General features: G+C 38.1%; 1 long non-coding RNA gene across 1 annotated transcript; it reads right to left on the bottom strand.

Moving 5' to 3' along the window:
• Positions 1–5,025: 5,025 nt before the first annotated feature.
• Positions 5,026–20,987, bottom strand: LOC309636034. The gene is made up of 2 exons (XR_014249197.1): positions 10,301–20,987; positions 5,026–9,895 (listed from the first exon to the last, which is right to left on the bottom strand). It is a non-coding gene; the product is annotated as an uncharacterized lncRNA (long non-coding RNA).
• Between the last annotated feature and the right edge of the window lie 70 nt (positions 20,988–21,057).

Below are 21,057 nucleotides of genomic sequence, written 5' to 3'. Positions count from 1 at the left end.
ACACAAACACACACACACACACATCTTTCACACATAGCCTGTGGTAAAAGGGAAACCAAATCTTCATGTTTTCACCTTGATTCTTTCATGCTTTATATCCCAGTGCCTTTCTCATTGTGACTTTGGTGACAAAGCCTAACTTTCTGCTTCTTTATTATATTATTTTTTCCCAATGCTGTGTGATTTAACAGTCAGTTTCTGAATGATCATTTTTTTTCTTGAAACAATCAGTGTCGTAGAACCCACACATTTTACGCTCTTCCTTCTTCTCCCACTCCTCTCTGACATTGGCTTTGTCCATTTTTCTTTCCAAATAATAGTTTCCTCAACTGTTAAAAGGACATCTGTAATAAATTGGAATATGGATCTTCTTGAATCGTTGGGATGATGATACAATATCATTATGTCTCTTTTTCTAAGTCTGTGCCTGTTACTTTTACCATTGTTGCTTAATTGCTGAGAGAAGCAGGGATGGATGGGGGGACTTTTCTACCAGCGACCAGCTTAACCTCCCCAAATGGACAAGTTGGGGCCCGTGGGAGAAAAGAACAGGAATTGACCAGCAAGTCATACACAGAGTATTAACAAATCAATCAGCGAGTTTTGATTACTATGTGATTTCTCCAGACTCATAGCAAAAGAAGGTCTGGAACTGGGGTCTGGGAAGCTGCTTTAAAAACAAGATTCCCAGGTGATCCTGGCAGTCATGTAAGTATGAGAACCACTGACCTAGTGTATACCTACTGCAGTGGTAGTTTTAAATGGGAACAAATAAATCAAATTCTCAAAATAAATGTTTTTTTCATTATATTAATGAAAATCCCTGTCCTCTTCCGCTAACCACATCCATATCCAGAGCACTCTTTTGCTGGAACTAAACAGAAGCAGCTCTCACTCCTCCCTCAGAGCCAGGAGAGTGGTAAAACAGCTCTTCAAGGTATAGAAGCAAGTGTGCTTTAAACCATTGCAAATTCCTCTTGTAAGCAGAAAGGTATAAGTTGTGAATAAATAAATTAAAAAATCAACAACAACTCAGTACGCTCTAAAAGGAGCCTTGGGCCTCTATTCATTGGATCCAAGAGTAGCTATGAAATTGGCAAAGTAAGTCACAGTCCTTGCAACCTGCCTCAGAATTATTGCCAGCTCTACAAAGTAGGTATGAAACTAAACCCTTTCCTTTTGGGAGAGTATTCTGTCTTATCAGTTCCAAGCCAAAAGCTGCAGTTAAAACACCTTACTTAGTATCCCCAATTTTATATGTGTTTTAACACCTGCATGATGTGATTCTCTTTCACTCCAGGGTTCATGTTCATCAGTGCTGTATTACTGATTTTGTTTTTCACTAAATTAGGAACAAGCATCACTATAGTCTATACATTTATTTTCTATCCCCAGAGTAAAGAGTAAAGTTTTTTGGGAGGTAAGGTGCAAAAAATACCTTCAAATTTCTTGATTTTTCTGATGATTCTAGGCCTCTAGATGGACTGTAAGGGAACCAGAGATTAACTTGTGTGGCTAATATACTCACCTAAGTCATGTTGCCCTTTCACTCTACATGCATAATATCTATTCTGTGTGTTTTGATGCACATATGTTTTTACATACACAGCACACAAAAACATACACACACCCTCACTCACTCCAGAAGATGTGGAAACTGGTAGATAATTGTGAGAAAACAAAATTTATGACTGGACTGTCTGATACTTGGTTCTATGAAATAAAAGTCTAAATTCTAATTGTGCTCAGCATCAGCCTAAGTCTTATTATTTCATTATGTTTTCCTGAGAGTCAGTCAGAAGTCTAAGATTTGTATTGTTGGTTTTGTTTTGTTTTGTTTTGCTTCCTTTTGTTCATCTAAAACAGGGAAGGCACACTCACGAAAATGGAAATGAAGGATGGATAGTTTTGCTTTGTTTTGTCTTCTTATATTTAGTCCCCTCTACCTTTTTCCTGATGCCTATCTCCCTTTCTCTGAATTCTATGAGCTAATACTGATTGGACATTTAGTATATTCTAGTATATTCCCTAGACTGTGTAGCTTTATGCACATTGTATTTCATCCACATGACTACCCAGAAGAGGTACCTGAATTTAGAAAAGGAAATGATTTACTCAAGGTGATAAAGCTAGTAAATGAAAGCATTCATTCATTAATTCCACCAATATTTATGGCTCACTTACTATGTGCCACTGACCTTGGTCCAGAGATGCAGCAGTGAAATAAAGGGCACAGACTCTGCCTCATAGAACTTTCATTCTAAGTGGGAGAAACACACACACAAATGCATATATATGGACTATAAATACTGTGGAGAAAAAATAATACAACATAAAAATTAGAAGCTGGTAAGGGTGGCCTGTTAGTTTATGAGAGTGTGAAAGTAACATTTGAATTAAGGGAACTGAATGATGTGAAGGAGTGAATTGTGGATGTTTGGAAGATTTGAAAATCTTAATGTGGCCAATAAGTGGGTAGGATTACTTCCTTGCCCTTCCCCATAATCTCATTTTTTCCTCTATTCTATCCCTTATTCTAGGTATTCCATAATTTCTCTCTGTTTCCAAATGCATTATGCACTTTCTTAATTTAGAATTTTTACCTGTGCCATTCCTTTCTTTCCTACTAGAATTCTGTATGCCCAAGTTCTGTCTGGCTATTTTGTGCTTCTCTGTCACAGGATATATGTCCTGGTAACACAATATTCAACAGTTGTCACTTATCTGCTCTCTTTTTGCTGTTAGAGAGTATGACCCATGAAGGAAATAGATTTGTACCCAAAAGAATGGAAAGCAGAGTTTCAAACAGATGCTTGTACACCAGCAGTCATAGTAGCATTATTCACGAGAGCCCAAAGGTGAAAACAACTTGTGCCCCTCCTCTTTCCTTCCTTTTTTTTTGATAACATGAACAAGAAACTTGAAGCTTAGGGCCTCCTATGGACAGCAACACTTAGCTGGAATGCCATCATAAAATTTGTAGTGTTGTTGTTTTACTTTTTAAGTTTTAAAAGTGATACTGGCTTCTCATAGGTGGTTCTACTAAAACGTTTACATAAAAAGTATTTTAAACGATCTGATTTAAAGAAAATATTAAGAACAATAATAATACAGATAGACTAAGGATATTGCAAACACCAGGAAGGTGTTCTAAGAATGACTGAGGTGAATGAAAAGTCACGCCTAACTCCGGGGCCTCTTAACATCCCCGCGCTTGGGTCTGCCTGTCTCTTTGTCTGCAGCGGTGTGGTTGGTGTCTGCGTCTCCCTCTCTGTGTCCATGCCTGCCCCTCCCTGTGTGCTCTGTGCCTGCCTCTCTCTCTTTCTTGCCCCTGCTTTCTGTTCGTGGCCCCATCTTGCAGCTCCACACCTTGGTGCATCTCAGACTCTGTCTTCGCGTAACTGTCACCCCCATGATGCCTGGGGATAGGAAAAAGTGTTGCTTTTTTCCTGTTCCAGATAGATCCCCAATGAAAAGTTCATAGCTGCTTGCTTTATTTACCACCTCCAACTTTTCCCTGAAAACTTCTGAACTTTCTTCCTTCCTTCTTTAATTTTCAGTGTGGATTCAGAGTGAGTGGATTCTGAAAGAGGTTATGAAAATACGAAGGGGTGACAACCTGTATCAGAAAGGAAGTGCATTTACTGATTTTATCTCCCCCACTCCTCCCAACACACACACACACACACACACACACACACACACACACACACACACACACACAGAGTCCCTCTTATGTTTTGGAATTTAGACCAAACCACAGTTATAGATACCACACCAGGGCGGATGGACTGTTGTAATTGGCTGGATGCTTAACTGAGTCCTCCACTGCAAAGGAGCATCAGGCCACTTCAGTTGGGGTGGGGACCTTGGGAATGGGACATGAGAGTTTTGTGTGTGTGTGTGTGTGTACCATTTTGGAATGAAAAGACATTAATAATTTTTCCTTCTTTTTTAACCTTTGGAATCGTATTTCCAGAACAACTCCCTAATTCCCTTCCTTCCCTGTCAGATTCAGCAACAGGGTGACAAAATGGATTGCAGGGGAATGAGAGGACTTTGGCTTATCTAAACTCTGTTTCTACTTCCATGTCACTTTTCATCCAAAGACATCATGGTAAAATTATTTTTAAAAGTATAAACTGCACAGAGGTTAACAAACCCAGGGCAGAAATGCACAGAGGCAAGATGGGGGTCAGACACAGGGCACAAAAGGTCTAACCTCTGACTTTTCCCCCAAAAGACTCACTTTCATAGAGACAGAAACTAATGCATAGATACATTCTGAATTAATCTCCAAGGAGAAGCTGTTCAGGCATCACTGCAGACAGCTCGATGCAACAGGCTTTACATTTTACAGAAATCAAGACAGTCAGAAAAGCTCTGAATGGAATAGATGCCCCCCTCTTCTCCAGCAAGAATGTTGTGATGAATGATAGGAGAGTGGTCCAGGCTGCCAGATCTGCCCTGTGTTCAAGTTATCTTCTGGTCTGCATCCTTCTTAATCCTTTCCTTTGGCCCCACTTTAGTGAGACATATATTCCTTGGCTCTGCTGTTCCCTAAATCTTGGCCTTGCCACACTACACCTGACGTATGGTCCACTAATTCCAGTATTGTCTTTCTGTCAGAGATGATAAATGGAATGGCATATCTGTCACCCTTATAGTGTTAGGGCTATGTCCCACTGATGTCTAATATCTTGTAATCTTGTGACTCAGTGGTTCACCTATGCATTATTTAAAACAATCTTAAAACAGTCTTCAATCACTTTGTATTTTCAACCTGTTTTAAATCCTAGGACAGTGTCTCTGTGGGTAAAGATGGCTTTCTTTTCCCGTCACTTGCCATATAATCGTTTAGCTCTCGTGAATGGTCCTTGGAACATCCCCTTTATCAGGTGAGGGGCAGATGGGAAGAATGCTGACCTCCAAGTCAGGAACCTAGGTTTTGTCCTCATCGCCAGGTCTCTGAGTAATCTTGAGTAATCTTGGAGGATTTCCTCACTATTTTCTTTTTTTAAATAAATTTACTTATTTATTTATTTATTTATTTTTGGCTGTGTTGGGTCTTAGTTTCTATGCGAGGGCTTCCTCTAGTTGTGGCGAGCGGGGGCCACTCTTCATCGCAGTGCACGGGCCTCTCACTATCGCGGCCTCTCTTGTTGCGGAGCACAGGCTCCAGATGCGCAGGCTCAGTAGTTGTGGCTCACGAGCCTAGTTGCTCCGTGGCATGTGGGATCTTCCCAGACCAGGGCTCGAACCCGTGTCCCCTGCATTGGCAGGCGGACTCTCAACCACTGCACCACCAGGGAAGCCCTTCCTCACTATTTTTGAATCTCAATTTTTTTCCTTGACAAATGGAGCAACAAACTTTGACCTCCCTATATTATTATTATTATTATTAGTTCCCAGGTAGAAAATAAGTGTGAAAATTTATATTATTATTTAATTAACTTAGTTCACATTCTATACAAAATCATGTTTTATTTTATAGCCATATTTTGTAGTATCTTTAATAATTACATTTATCAAAGTAATACATGGCATAGTTAAAAGAAACTACTGATTTATTTAAAAGCAACAATTTCTCACCCCACAGCTTCTTGCCTCTACCCCCCACTCCCTGGACAGATTTATTTGAATAATTTCTGGCTTTTAATTTTAATAATTTCTATTTTTAAGGTTGTTAATTCATGGGTCTTCAGAAATATTCTTAAAACTCTGTGTGTTAATTTGTTAAATTTAGACATATTTGTCTTTATTTTTTATAGTTTTCCATCTCATCTTTGCAGAGCACTTCTAATTATTTTTCTATTCCAAACTTATGCCCAAAAGAGAAACCAAATGAAAGACAAAGATAATCTTTCCTGTTCCTTTCCTACATCCCGAGATCTATAGCATTTTTGTCCCTGGCTCTAGAGAGCCCTCACCTGAGAACAAAGGTCAACCTGGAGGAATCATAAATGGGTATCAAAGGAAATGTGTGGTCCGTGTATGACAGGTGTTAGTGGATTATTTATTTATTCAATGGTCATAATTGGAAAATCATTGAGAATCCCCTTCATAGTCATTAATTTGCCAAGAACACAGAAAGTAGCTTGGTGTCCTACTCAGGCAAAATTTAGGTCCTTCAGCTGCAATGAGAGTTGCTTTGACAGTAACATGTCTTTTCCTTTTTGCCAGCCTCTGCCTGTAGTTTTAATAGCAGCACAATGGGACCTGGATTCTTGCAACTGTCAAAATGAATGAGATGAAGCATGAATTCCGTTGCTTTATCCTGCTACATTTTGGGTTGGTTTTCTAAAGTAATTATTCACAAGATGTAGCACTTCTCTTTGCTTCTCCACGGCGGTGGATGAAGACTACCTATAAATCAATGTCCTGTTCTTATCTAGAATTACATAGGAAGAGAGCCCTGAAGATGATAGGAGATGTTTGGGGGACAGAGAGATTTCTTAAAAGGAAAAGTGAAAAGAACTGCTTAGCTTGTAGTGGAAAAGTTTCAGGAGAAACAATGCCAAGGAATATAAATGAAGGACAATATGAAGAAAGCCATTAGGATATCCCGGTTCGCTGATGAGTAATAGCTACAAAAAATAATGTTGATAAAAGTAAAGCAGTTTTTTGGGCACAGCACTTAATCTGTAAGAATCCTATTCCATTTAGCTAGTTAACAAAAGTTATTGTACCAGAGTAAATAATAATAGTAGTGATAGGTAAGAAGAGAATGGAAATTGAAAGGTAAATTAGTTGGTTCAAAATGTTCATCACTGCACTCAAGTCAAAAGGATTCATCTGACACAAACCTTCTTCAATACACATTGTTTGCCAGTCCAGCTAAGTAACCTTTTAGTGGGTGGCAGGGCTACCTTCATGATAGAATTGCTGTGCATGTTTTGGACTGTTTTGTGGCCTGCAAAAGTCTGTGATAAAAGATGTGTCCTTCTGCTTTTACTCTTGAGGGGAACATAATTGATTGTTTTTTCTTAGCAGCCCTCCTTCTCCCCCCTGCCCTGCCAGACTCTTTGCTGCCTTTCTTCCCCCCTGCCCCCCCACTGCCAGACTCTTTGCTGACTAAGAGGTAGTAAGGATAAAGTTTGTTTCCTTTTGGATTAAAACCCAAAAGTTTGCTGCCAAGACTGAAATGTTTTTGCAAAAGTTTCTGTGAAGCTTAAGAGGGGTGTGGTATATGTTAAGATGAGAAGATGTTGCATTGTGTGCGTGATATGTGTGCATTCCCTGTGGCACCTGAAAATTCATAAGCTTAGAAGCCCATGAGTATACCCCCAATCAGTGCTAATGTCTGCAATCAGTATGGTAGACAGACCTTAAGGTGACTCCGTGTACCTCGTAGCTCAGCATTTACACCTTGTATGGTCCCCTTCCCTTGATTGTGGGAGGACCTGCTTCTTATCCATTGACCATGACAAAAGTGGTGAGAGTTTACTTCTGTCATTCTGTTATACTGTATAGGACTCTTCTTGCTAGCTGACTCACTCTTGCTCTCCTGCTGGCCAAAGGAAGCAAGCTGCCTTGTTGTGAACTGCCTGTAAAGAGGGCCACATGGGAGGGAACTGTGGGCAGCCTTTAGGAGCTGAGGGTGCCCTCCAGCTGATAGTCAGTAAGAAACTAAAGCTCTCAGCCCTACAATCACGTGGAAATGAAATATATCAACAACCTGAGTGATCATGGAAATGATTTCTTCCCCAGTCAAGAATTCAGATGAGAACACAGCCTGGCCAACTCCTTGATGCAGTCAGATAAGACCCTAAAGCAGAGATGCTAGCAAAGTGGGTCTGAATTCTTAGCCCATTGAATTTATGAGACAATAAAGCTATATTTTCTTAAACCACTAAGTTTGCAGTAATACATTTTGCAGCAACAGATAACTATCACCACAGACATCAAATTATAAATAGGTTGTTACAATTTATATAATTTGTATAAAAGGGGGATTTGCAGTCAGATCTACCTGGTTTTGAATATTAGTAACAGCCTTTACTAGCTGTGTATGTTCTTCAGAAACTTATTTGATATCTCCAAGCTTAGCTCAGATCTCCTAAACTTAAAAAAAATAAGAAAAAGAAGAAGAAAAAAGGCATACTGTGATACTGTGATTTATAATAAGAAATACACATTTGTTCTTTGTCCTCATTTCTGGCACATAGTTCCTAAAATCCTTGTCATTTCCTAAGTGATGTGAACCATAAAGGTGTCTTTTTTTTTTTAATGTTAATCAGGTGACTTTGGACCACACCTGAGGATGGGGGCTGGTTGCCAGGAGAACCAACCATGTGATTCGGGGGTTGGAATTTTTAGTCCCACCCCCACCTTCCACCTCTGGGGAGGGGAGGGGGGCTGGAAACTGAATCAGTCACCAATGGCCAATGATTTAATCAATTGAGTCTATGTAATGAAGCCTCCATAAAAATACAAAAGGATGGAGAGCTTCCCAGTTGGTGAACAAGTGGCAATCTGGGGAGAGTGGCAGCTTGGAGAGGAAGCTCTGCGCCCTTCTACCATACCTTGCCCTAGACATCTCTTCCATTTGGCTGTTCCTGAGTTGTATCATTTTATAATAAACTGGTTATCTACCAAGTGAAATATTTCTCTGAGTTCTATGAGCTGCTCTAGCAAATTAATTGAACCTGAAGAGGGGGGATTGTCAGAGCCTCCAATATACAGGTGACAACATGGACTTTCAACTGGCCTCTGAAGTGGTGGGGCAGGGGGGTGGGGAAGAGTCTTCTAGGACTGAGCTCTTACCCTGTGGGATCTTTTGTTATCTCAAGGTAGAGTGTCACAATGTAGATGAATTATAGGACACCCAGCTGGTGCCCAAGATTTGAATGGTATGTAAGGAAAACCACACACACACATTGGAATTGGGTGCTCAGAACCTGTATATAGCTATAGTTAGTCAACTCACAGTATAAACTAAAAAATGAGCTAATTAATATAGTAAGCTCTTAAGGAATGTTGCCTACTTCTTATCTTTTGGATAATCTCTGGTTAATGGCTAACCTCATTTCCCACAGTATTTTACTAATACCTTTATATTCAGCCTCATAACTGGATTGTGAGATCAAGAACTAGAAAATTCTTTTCTTGTTCACCTTAAAATCGCTAGCAAAAGCATAGCCACCCTGGTTAACAAATAGCTTTAATGAATAATTCATGAATCTACATTAGGGGTTCTGAGTATATGAACATGGCGTTTGTTGAACTTGACAAAGTGATAATTTATGTTTGTGTTTACTCTTTCAATCCCGAGGCTAACTGATGTGCCAAGAATTTAAATTAAAATGGATAAAAATATTAAATTAAAAGTTGAAGTTTTGCAAATATAGTTTATTGAATTGCTGACCACTAGATGACTCACTGATGGTCACTGACTGACCATCAGTGTTGTCTGATGAATAGAACATCGTGTTTATCTCAGAAAAGATCTATATTTAAAGATCTAGGAGAGATCTAAAATATAGTAAGTATTGACCAGGATGTCTTTTCTAAATCACTTTTTACCTGAATCTTGAAGTTTAGGGTATATGATAGATCACAAAATATGGCCACAGATTCTTCCCATCCCAGTGTGCACCCAAGTCTGCAGTGTGACATTGTCAGTCCTTTCATTAAGGCGTAGGGTCTATTTACTCAACCTTGAAACAATACCGGCCTTATGACTTATGTTGACCGACAGACTTACTCTGAAGTGACTTTAGGAGACTTCCAAAGCTAAGTCTTAAAAGGTCTTGCAGTGTCCACCTTAACACTCTCGGACACTTCCCTGAGACACACAAAGAAGCTGGGATGGCTTCTTGGAGGATGTGAGACCACGTGAAAAACTGAGCTTCCCAGCTAACAGCCTGCAACAATTCAGCCACGTAAGTCAGACCTGGAAAAACCAACATTGAAATCACCCAGTCAATCCACAGAATCATAAATGGTGTTGATAAATCATTTTTTATTTATGTAAATAACAGTAAATCATTGTAATTTAAACCATTGACTTTCAAGGTGATTTGTTACGTAGCAAAAACTAACTTTGACCCCTCCTCCCTAAATTTGCACGCACATGTAAAACACTCAGATTCATTGCTAGTTACTCAGTGACTGACAGATATGTACTTCTATCCTATAAACATATTTAAGTCAAGGAAAAAAAAAAAAAAGCAAACAAAAAAGGAATAAGAACCATAAACACATTTTCTGAGGCTATTTTTTTTGTTTGTAAAATAAATGTCAGTGTTGACATTTTAGTGATGAAAATTGTAGAGCCTGAAATACAGTAAGGGTTTACCTGGTTTCATTTGCTTCTGTCAATACTTACGTTTCCTAGTTTCCTGCTTTAATCCTGCTATCACGCCATTATAAATGTCTTCAGTTCCCAGTGTCTGCATTCTTTCTCCTTGTTTTTTTTTGTTTTTGTTTTTAACTTAAACCTGTTCCCAGGAAGGGATCAGAACGTTACTCAAACTCTAGTCTGAATGTCAATCATTGCCAAAGACTTGTTACTCATTTAGTCTTTTCTGCATCCCTTCATGTGGGGTGCTATGCCTCTCAGACACAATGTGATAAAGCAGGGGGGCACCTCATCGAAGGGCCTTGCCTCCCAATCAGGGCCATTAGAGGCCTCTCTTACGAGATAGGCTTAGATTCCGGGAAGGGTAGGAGCTCTGTTCTTCTGAGATTGCAAGCAGCCTGTGAACCTGGAAGGTTTATTGTCTTTCCCACCAAGAGAAGAGAAACTGCCAGAGAATGAAAGTGTCCCAGAGAAAAGCAGGAGAGAGAGAGAGAGAGAGAGAAAGATAATGTATTTGTACATTTCTTAACATAATTTGAACCCCTAGATTCAGCTATTTCTGATTTTTTTAAGTTTTCAGTAACATAGTCAAATGATATTTTTTTCCTCTCAACAAGCTTGAAATTATGTTTCCATTACTCCAAGTAAGAAGCCTTGTGGTTAATATACTGACATAGACTTTTCAGGTGGATTTGCATTACATTTAAACCCTTGTCTATTATAATTGATGCAAATGCTATTTTAAATTAAAAGTCATTTCATATATGAAACTAATAAGGATATTTATTTGGGGGTGCATCAAGGATTTTCATGGGATTCCTAAAATTACATCTGTAGAGGTATTAGCTCAGTCCCTTATTTTGCTGTCATTTAATCTAAGGTTGCTAAGTACAAGATAAAACGGTTTGAATAGAGTGAGAAGGCTTACTCTCCCTCAAGTCAGAGGGAATTCCTCTGCCTGACTACCTTGAGTTGGGACACTGTTTGTTTTCCTGTCTTCAGACTGGAACTACACCATCGACTCTCCAGCTTGCTGTCTGCAGATGTTGGGAATTGTCAGCCTCCATAACCATGTAAATTAGTTCCTTATAATAAATCTCTGTCTCTCTGTCTTCTGTGTCTGTCTATCTGTCTGTATGTCTCTCTCTATATATATGTAAAATATAATAATATATATAACATAATATAGATTATATACACACATACACATACACATAAAATATTGATGCTCTGCACGTGGGCATGCTCCCCCACCTACAGTAGACCTTTTACCACTTCTGGATGTGGGCCAAGGGTATCATGGATCCATAAAACAAGCTTCATCTCAACATATTCAACTTAAAAAGAGGCTCAGAGTGTTGGTCTCTCCTCCATGTGAACATTACTGTGACCTCCAACAGGAATTGAGACATTTAATGGCAGAGCTTCAGGGAAAAGTTCCCCTATTTTTATTGCTGAGGTCCTTGGAAATGTCCGGGTTCTGATGCTTCCCAAGAATTTATTATCCAATTATTTATTAGATTCAAATGCCCTTCCCTATTTGCTTAGGATGGTTTCTTTTGTGACCAAAGGAATTTACTGTGTATTCTTCAGTCCTCACAGCTTTTGAGCAGCTGCTGGAGATTTGAATCCAGATCTAACTGACTCCAAGATTTGGAACTATTTGTTTTTACATCCCAAACAGTATTAATGATACATAATTCCTCAGCAAAAAATAATACTCTGTAGATACTTGGTTTGAAGAATAATGCTGACACTTTGCTAATTTATTCTTTATTAATTTTGTTGATTTAAATCAATATATTCAATTCATTTTTAAATTTAATTTTAAATGGAAAGGAAAGACATCATAATCACTTAAGAACTTTTTGTTTTCACTTTCTCCACTCCCCGATTACCAATAACCACATAACTAAGTTTAAAAGACTTTCTTGAGAGTTTGAAGACTGCAGGCTTTTCTTTCCTGAGGTTTTCTAGAAAACATAAAATTATTCAAACAGCACCAGTAGGCAAATGTTGTGGTCCCTCCCTTCCACATCGTTCAGAATGGAGCCAATTCTCACACACGATTAGTTACGCAGTGTGTGGGAATTTCACAAAAGTGACTGATAACACTGGGCTTTTTTCTTTTTCAGAGATCATTTTACTCTTGTAATTAAAGTCACTGATCCCAGCTCACCAGCACACATCTGCTGTTCATTGATAGCACCACAGGCAAGCCTAACTCTGCTGTGAAAGCAGCTGTGTAGCTACCTCCCAAAAGATGTTTATCCTGAAATGACATTCTGGAAGTACAGACCTAATATTGTAGGTTTGCTGAAACCGGCAAGCTAATTTGCTCTTTCCCTGTTCTTGAATGGACTGTTCTGATGCCTTCATCTGTTCGTGTTTGAAGTATATTTATTTATTATATTTGAGAAAATACATATTAATGTGCTTAGTGAGCAGCTTGAGAATAAATGTGCTTATCAACATTTTACCTGAAGCTAATGGGCATGTAATTCCTAATCGGAATAATTTATTTAGAAGGATAATTATGACAAGGTGGGTTGAGCTGCAGCTATTACATGACCTTTGATAGTGCCTCTTAGAGAAGTGATACCTTTTAATGTATCCATAAATGTTGCCCATTCAATGAGTAGCTCCTTGAATTATTGATCAGACACTTAAACTTACTGAAGTGTCTTGATGTCTCAGTTCTGTTGCAGGAGCCAAATTAGAGTGGTAGGATAATTAACTAGCTGTCTGACCTTTAATAAGGCACTTGACCACACTGAGCCTCACTTTTTTCACTGTTAAATAAAATACCTGCCCCATCCTGCCTCTAGATTATTGTGACACTTAAATAAGATAAGCTATATGAAAACATGTGATGATCAGCATGTATAATATGTGTTTGATATTATTCATGTATCTTTCATTTTCACATCAGAATTTGGTGAAATAGAGTGGGGTTCATTTTGTGATTTTGGAGAAAATTGATTATAGGTTTGTAGTATGCATAACTACTATGTTATTATAGATATTTTATATCCACAGATATGCAGATATTTATAGATATTGAGTATTTTATGGACAAATTATCTCATTCCAGGTTATTCTCAGTAATTACCACCTAAAGAGCAATATGTCTTCTGAAACTGTAAACCCTTTATAATTTGAGCCACATAAATGCCCAAAGTGTTTCTTGGAAAGAACACTATTATTTTAAGGTGTTGGTCTTGAGTCCCGCACTGTTTTATCATCTCAAGGGTAAAAACTATGGTACGCTTTCCTTCTGCATTTCAAGCAAAGAAATAGAACCATTTATATGGAAGCATAGCACATATTTTGATTGTTTTATTGTCAAGGAAAAACAAAATTTAAAATCATCTTTAGTTTTGTTGACTGTATTTAAAACTACCAAAGTTGCAGTCATAGACTCATATCTGGTTTATATGGATACTAAGAACATTGATCATTTACTTCTAGGGCACACACATTTAAAAAAAAAAATTCGGGGGGAGCTTGTGGAGCCAAACAACGTAGACAGCTCATTTAAAAGATGAACATGTTTGAACTGAGACATTCCATTTGAGTCAAGACTCTAAGAATAAAGCTGTGCCCAGAAATCTGAGAGTGCCTGGGTCTCCTTTCTTAAAGGACCTGTGAAGAAGCTCAGAACTAGAAAATGGGGTTTCATTAGAATGTAGGGGTGGGAGATATAGCTGAAGAGCTTCAGTGCATGGGTCTTATGAGCAGAATAGAAAAGTCACAGAAGAGTGGCCTGGAACACTTTCAACAATGTGAGGAATCAAGCCATTCATCTCGGGGTCAAGGCAGCAGTGATGAGTGAGTCTGAGGAGGGCAGAAGTGCCAAGTACACCACTGAGACCACATCTATGATTAGTTTCACAGGGAAATAACCTTAATTAAGATGCACTGAATTAGGTGAGGGTGGTAGTAGGAAAGCTGGATTAGTTATTTATTTATTTTAAAATTTATTTTATTGAAGTACAGTTGATTAACAATGTTTTGTTAATTTCTGCTATACAGCAAAGTGATTCAGTTATATATGCATATATAATTATGTATATATATTCTTTTTCATATTTTTTTCCATTATGGTTTATCACAAGATATTGGATATAGTTCCCTGTGCTATACAGTAGGACCTTGTTGTTTATCCATTCTATATATAATAGTTTGCATCTGCTAATTCCAAACTCCCAATCCATTCCTCCCCCACACCCCTTCCCCCTTGGCAACCACAAGGCTCTTCTCTATGTCTGGGAGTCTGATTTTATTTCATAGATAAGTTTATTTGTGTCATATTTTAGATTCAACATATAAGTGATATCATATGGTATTTGTCTTTTTCTTTCTGACTTCACTTAGTATGATAATCTCTAGTTGCTTCCAAGTTGAGGTAAATGGCATTATGCGATTCTTTGTTTTGTGGCTGAGTAGTATTCCATTGTATATATGTACTACATCTTCTTTATCCATTCAACTGTTGACGGACATTTAGGTTGTTTCCATGTCTTGGCTATTGTGAATAGTGCTGCTATGAACATAGGGGTGCATGTATCTTTTTTTTAAATTAATTAATTAATTTATTTATTTTTGGCTGCATTGGGTCTTTGTTGCTGCATGCAGGCTTTCTCTAGTTGCAGTGAGCAGGGCCTACTTTTTGTTGCAGTGCATGGGCTTCTCATTGCGGTGGCTTCTCTTGTATGGAGCACAGGCTCTAGGCACGCGGGCTTCAGTAGTTGCAGCGCATGGGCTCAGTAGTTGTGGCATGTGGGCTTCAGTAGTGGTGGCACGCAGGCTTCAGTAGTTGTGGCTTGTGGGCTCTAGAGAGCAGACTCAGTAGTTGTGGTGCATGGGCTTAGTTTCTCCACGGCATGTGGGATCTTCCCGGACCAGGGCTCAAACCCATGTCCCCTGCATTGGCAGGCGGATTCTTAACCACTGAGCCACCAGGGAAGCCCCATGTATCGTTTTGAGTTATAGTTTTGTCCGGATATATGCCCAGGAGTGGAATTGCTGGATCATATGGTAATTCTATTTTTAGATTTCCCAGTAACTTAGGAAAGAAAGAACAAATCAGAAAAATTATTTGAGGAAAATAGATAAAATGTTCAAATTTTTTGAAAAATATCAAACTACATATCCAACGTACATATTCAAATCCTTGGAGTCAAAAAGGTCAAAATGAATAAATACAAAGATAATTGTATATAAGCACATCATAGTCTAACTGATGAAAATCAAAGATAAAGAGAAAATCTTGAAAGCAATAAGATAACAATAGATATGTTACAGAGAAGGAAGAACAATCGGAAAGCTAGTAGACTTACCCTTAAGAAAAAAAATATAGAGATGAGTTCTATCAAATATTTAAGGGAGAAATAAAACCCATCTTACACAAAACCTTTTAGAAAATAGAGGAGAGAACACTTTGCAATTTGTTTTATGAGACCAGGACAGACTATTACCAAACCCTGGCAAAAGTGGTTACAATAAAGAAAATAACAGATGTCTCTCATGAACATAGCTGCAAAAATATTAACAAAATATTAGCAAAATAAATCCAGCAACATATAAAAAAGATAATGTATTATTATCAAGTAGAGTTTATTCTAGGAATACAAAAATCAATCAGTGCAACTCACCATATTAAGAGAATTAGAAAAACAACAACAACAACTATACGATCATCTCAATATAAGTATCAAAAAATAAAGTGGATCTATGATTGGATAAATTGATGGATAGAGAAGGAGATCTGTGATAAAGCTCATATATTGAAGGTAGAAATTATTTACTGGTTATTTAAGTATTTAAATATTCTGTAACTTTAGAAATGTTTATAATATATTGTTGAGAGGGGTCATTGTAAGCATTTTGGAACACAATTTTTCTTTCTACTTGAGAATTATTTTCTAAGAATAAATTCCAAGAAATGGGATTACTAGGTTAAAGGATCTGAATAGTAAATAAGATTTTTAAGGTGATAGAATTTTTGCTGTAACATGAGGCTCTAGTTCTTACACATGCCTAGTGAACTGAGCATGTCAACATGACTTTCTTATTTTATGGTTGTAGAAACTGAACCTTCTAAGGGAGATTGACTGACTTGCCCAAGATCCAGTGAACACTATGTATCGGGGGCAGACTTAGAGGAAAATTCTTCTGGTCTCAGGAATTTTCTGTAAACTGGGATAGCAAAGGGAGAGTATATGTTTTCCTTTTGTTTTAAAAAAATATTATTGATTACTTCCAGTTTTTATAGTACTTTTATGGTTAATTTCAAGATTTGGGGAATATGTCAAGAGAGGAGAGAGAAGAAATTCATTCATTGCCTTAGATATATAATCATTGAATTAAAATAAATATAAAATGGAATAATAAAACTTTGCTTTTATTGAGCACTAAAATATTATGTGAAGTGATTTCTGAATTACATCATTGAATTCTGACTAGCATCATATGATGTTTTCACTATAAGATTTGAGAAGAAGGAAACCCGAAGAAGTAGTACAATTTACCAATACCAGACAGTTAGTAGGTTGCAGAAATAGGGTTTAAAACAGGATAGTTGAGACACCAAACAAAGCATTTAACTTAACCCCATATTTAACGTCTCCACACTACCATATACTAGCACTAATAGATTAAGAATATTCCAGGATTATTAGTAACACATTCTGAATTGTGGTTTAGCTTTCTCTTTGTTTTCTCAACTACATGTGAATAATAAAGTTCAATGTTAGAACAATTATAATGTTTTCTCCTGTAATTCACCTAAGTCTATAAGATGGGTTAATGGCAAAATTTCTCATTTTTAATAAGGAGTCTAGTACCCTGAGAGGTTAGATAACTTGCCCAAGATTGCTAAATATGTCCTCATTCATGCAGACAGTTGAGCTCTGCTTGTCCCATGATAAATGAGCTAAGGGCCCCATGCTTGTGGACAGGTAAGCAATAGACATAACTGCTCAAACTGTTTCAGGAGTGAATTACCATGGAACTTCACCATAACTGATAATAAACAATCAGTATTTCCTTTAAGTAAAACTTTCCTCTCTCCTTTAATGATAGTGGGGTTTGTAACAGCACTGTTCTGTGACATACCATCTATTACAGTATCAGTTATTCAGAGAACAGGATTTTTTTTTTTGGTCATCTCTCTTCTGGTTCCAGATGACTTCCATAATTGGTTTATTAACTTCGCAGATGCTGTAGGAAAATTTTAGGATGTAAGCCAATAAGGGATCACGTCAGCTAATGAAAGAAAGCTTTTGCACATTATATTTACTGTGATAAAACAACTATATTATGTATGTTGAAGCAGGAAGTATGGCTCTTGAGCCCAGAGTATCTGATATTTTAAGAACAAGTTGATCACTAAGATAGTAAAGGTACTGTTATCTTTTGGAAGACTAGGACTTATAAGTAGTGAATTTACTAACCAAGAATCAGATCTTCCTCTCAGCAACGTTAGAGAAAAATTTTGTAATTATAATCCCTTGTGGTCGGAGGTTGATTCAAGCTGGTGGAGTAGAAGGACGTGCGCTCACTCCCTCTTGCGAGAGCACCGGAATCACAACTAACAGCTGAGCAGTCATCGACAGGAAGACACTGGAACTCACCAAGAAAGGTACCTCACATCCAAAGACAAAGGAGAAGCTGCGATGAGACGGTAGGAGGGGTGCAATTACAATAAAATCAAATCCCATAACCACTGAGTGGTTGACTCACAAACTGGAGAACAATTACACCACAGAAGTCCACCCACTGGAGTGAAGATTCTGAGCCCCACGTCAGGCTTACCAACCTCGGGGTCCGGCAACAGGAGGAGGAATTCACAGAGAATCAGACTTTGAAGTCTAGAGGGATGTGATTGCAGGACATCGACAGGACTGGGGGAAACAGAGACTCCATTCTTAGAGGACACACACAAAGTAGTGTGCGCATGAGGACCCAGGGGGAAGGTGCAGTGACCCCATACGAGACTGAACCAGACGTACCTGCTAGTGCTGGAGGGTCTTCTGCAGAGGCAGGGGCCAGCTGTGGCTCACCACAGGGACAAGGACACTGGGAGCAGAAGTTCTGGGAAGTACTCCTTGGCGTGAGCCCTCCTGGAGTCCACCATTAGCCCCACCAAAGAGCCTGTAGGCTCCAATGCTGGGTTGCCTGAGGCCAAACAACCAACAGGGAGGGAACTCAGCCCCACCCATCAGCAGACAAGGCGATTAAAGTTTTACTGAGTTCTGCTCACCAGAGCAACAGCCAGCTCTACCCACCACCAGTCCCTTCCATCAGGAAGTTGCACAAGCCTCTTAGATAGCCTCATTCACCAGAGAACAGACAGCAGAAGCAAGAAGAACTACAATCCTGCAGCCTGTGGAACAAAAACCACATTCACAGAAAGGTAAAATGAAAAGGCAGAGGACTATGTACCAGATGAAGGAACAAGATAAAACCCCAGAATATCAACTAAGTGAAGTGGAGATAGGCAACCTTCCAGAAAAAGAATTCAGAATAATGACAGTGAAGATGATCCAGGACCTGGGAAAAAAGAATAGAGGCAAAGATCGAGATGATGCAAGAAATGTTTAACAAAGACCTAGAAGAATTAAAGAACAAACACCGAGAAGACTTAAAGAACAAACAAACAGACATGAACAATACAATAATTGAAATGAAAAATACACTAGAAGGAATCAACAGCAGAATAACTGATTGGAAGAACGGATAAGTGACCTAGAAGAGAGGATGGTGGAATTCACTGTCACAAAACAGAATAAAAAAATAAACAATGAAAAGAAATGAAGACAGACTAAGAGAGGTCTGGGACAACAAATAATGCACCAACATTCACATTATAGGGGTCCCAGAAGGAGAAGAGAGAGAGAAAAACGACCCGAGAAAATATTTGAAGAGATTGTAGATGAAAACTTCCCTAACATGGGAATGGAAATAGCTACCCAAGTCCAGGAAGCGCAGAGAGTCCCAGGCAGGATAAACCCAATGAGAAACACACTGCGACACACAGTAATCAAACTGACAAAAATTAAAGACAAAGAAAAATTATTAAAAGCAACAAGGAAAAAATGACATATAACATAGAAGGGCACTCGCATAAGGTTAACAGCTGATTTCTCAGCAGAAACTCTACAAGCCAGAAGGGAGTGGCACGACATATTTAAAGTGATGAAAGGGAAGAACCTAATACCAAGATTACTCTACCCAGCAAGGATCTCATTTAGAGTCGACAGAGAAATCAGAAGCTTTACAGACAAGCAAAAGCACAGAGAATTCAGCACCACCAAACCAGTTCTACAACAAATGCTAAAGGAACTTCTCTAAGTGGGAAACACAGAGAGAAAAAGGACCTAAAAAACAAACCCAAAACAATTAAGAAAATGGTCATAGGAACATACATATTAAAATTACCTAAATGTGAATGGATTAAATGTTCCAACCAAAAGAACACGCTTGCTGAGTGGATACAAAAACAAGACCTGTATATATGCTGTCTACAAGATACCCACTTCAGACCTAGGGACACATACAGACTGAAAGTGAGGGGATGGAAAAAGATATTCCATGCAAATGGAAATCAAAAGAAAGCTGGAGTAGCAATATTCATATCAGATAAAATAGACTTTAAAATGAAGAATGTTACAAGAGACAGTGAAGGACACTACATAATGATCGAGGGATAAATCCAAGAAGAAGATATAACAATTATAAAGATATATGCACCCAACGTAGGAGCACCTCAAGAAATAAGGCAAATGCTAACAGCTATAGAAGAGGAAATTGACAGTAACACAATTATAATGGAGGACTTTTAACACCTCACTTACACCAATGGACAGATCATCCAGACAGAAAATTAATAAGGAAACACAAGCTTTAAATGAAACAACAGACCAGATAGATTTAACTGATATTTATAGGACATTCCATCCAAAAACAGCAGATTACACTTTCTTCTCAAATGCACACGAAACATTCTCCAGGATAGATCACATCTTGGGTCACAAATCAAGCCTCAGTAAATTTAAGAAAATTGAAATCATATCAAGCATCTTTTCCAACCACAATGCTATGAAATTACAAGTAAATTACAGGGGAAAACGGTAAAAAACACAAACACATGGAGGCTATACAATACATTACTAAATAACCAAGAGATCACTGAAGAAATCAAAGAGGAAATCAAAAAATACCTAGAGACAAATGACAATGAAAACATGATGATCCAAAACCTATGGGATGCAGCAAAAGCAGTTCTAAGAGGGAAGTTTATAGCTATACAAGCCTACCTCAAGAAACAAAAAATATCTCAAATAAACAATCTGACCTTTACACCTAAAGGAACTAGAGAAAGAAGAACAAACAAAACCCAAAGTTAGTAGAAGAAAAGAAATCATAAAGATCAGAGCAGAAATAAATGAAATAGAAACAAAGAAAACAATAGCAAAGATCAATAAAACTAAAAGCTGGTTCTTTGAGGAGATAAACAAAATTGATAAACCTTTAGCCAGACTCATCAAGAAAAAGAGGGAGAGGACTCAAATCAATAAAATTAGAAACGAAAAAGGAGAAGTTACAACGGACACCACAGAAATACAAAGCATCCTAAGAGACTACTGCAAGCAACTCTATGCCAATAAAATGGACAATCTGGAAGAAATGGACAAATTCTTAGAAAGGTATAACTTTCCAAAACTGAATCAGGAAGAAATAGAAAATAT

The sequence above is a fragment of the Balaenoptera borealis genome (genome assembly GCF_965194805.1).
Source record: "Balaenoptera borealis genome assembly, chromosome: 10".
NCBI classification, from domain to species: Eukaryota; Metazoa; Chordata; class Mammalia; order Artiodactyla; family Balaenopteridae; genus Balaenoptera; species Balaenoptera borealis.
Note: the sequence above shows the minus strand (reverse complement) of the source record. Positions and strands in the feature narration are given on the sequence as shown.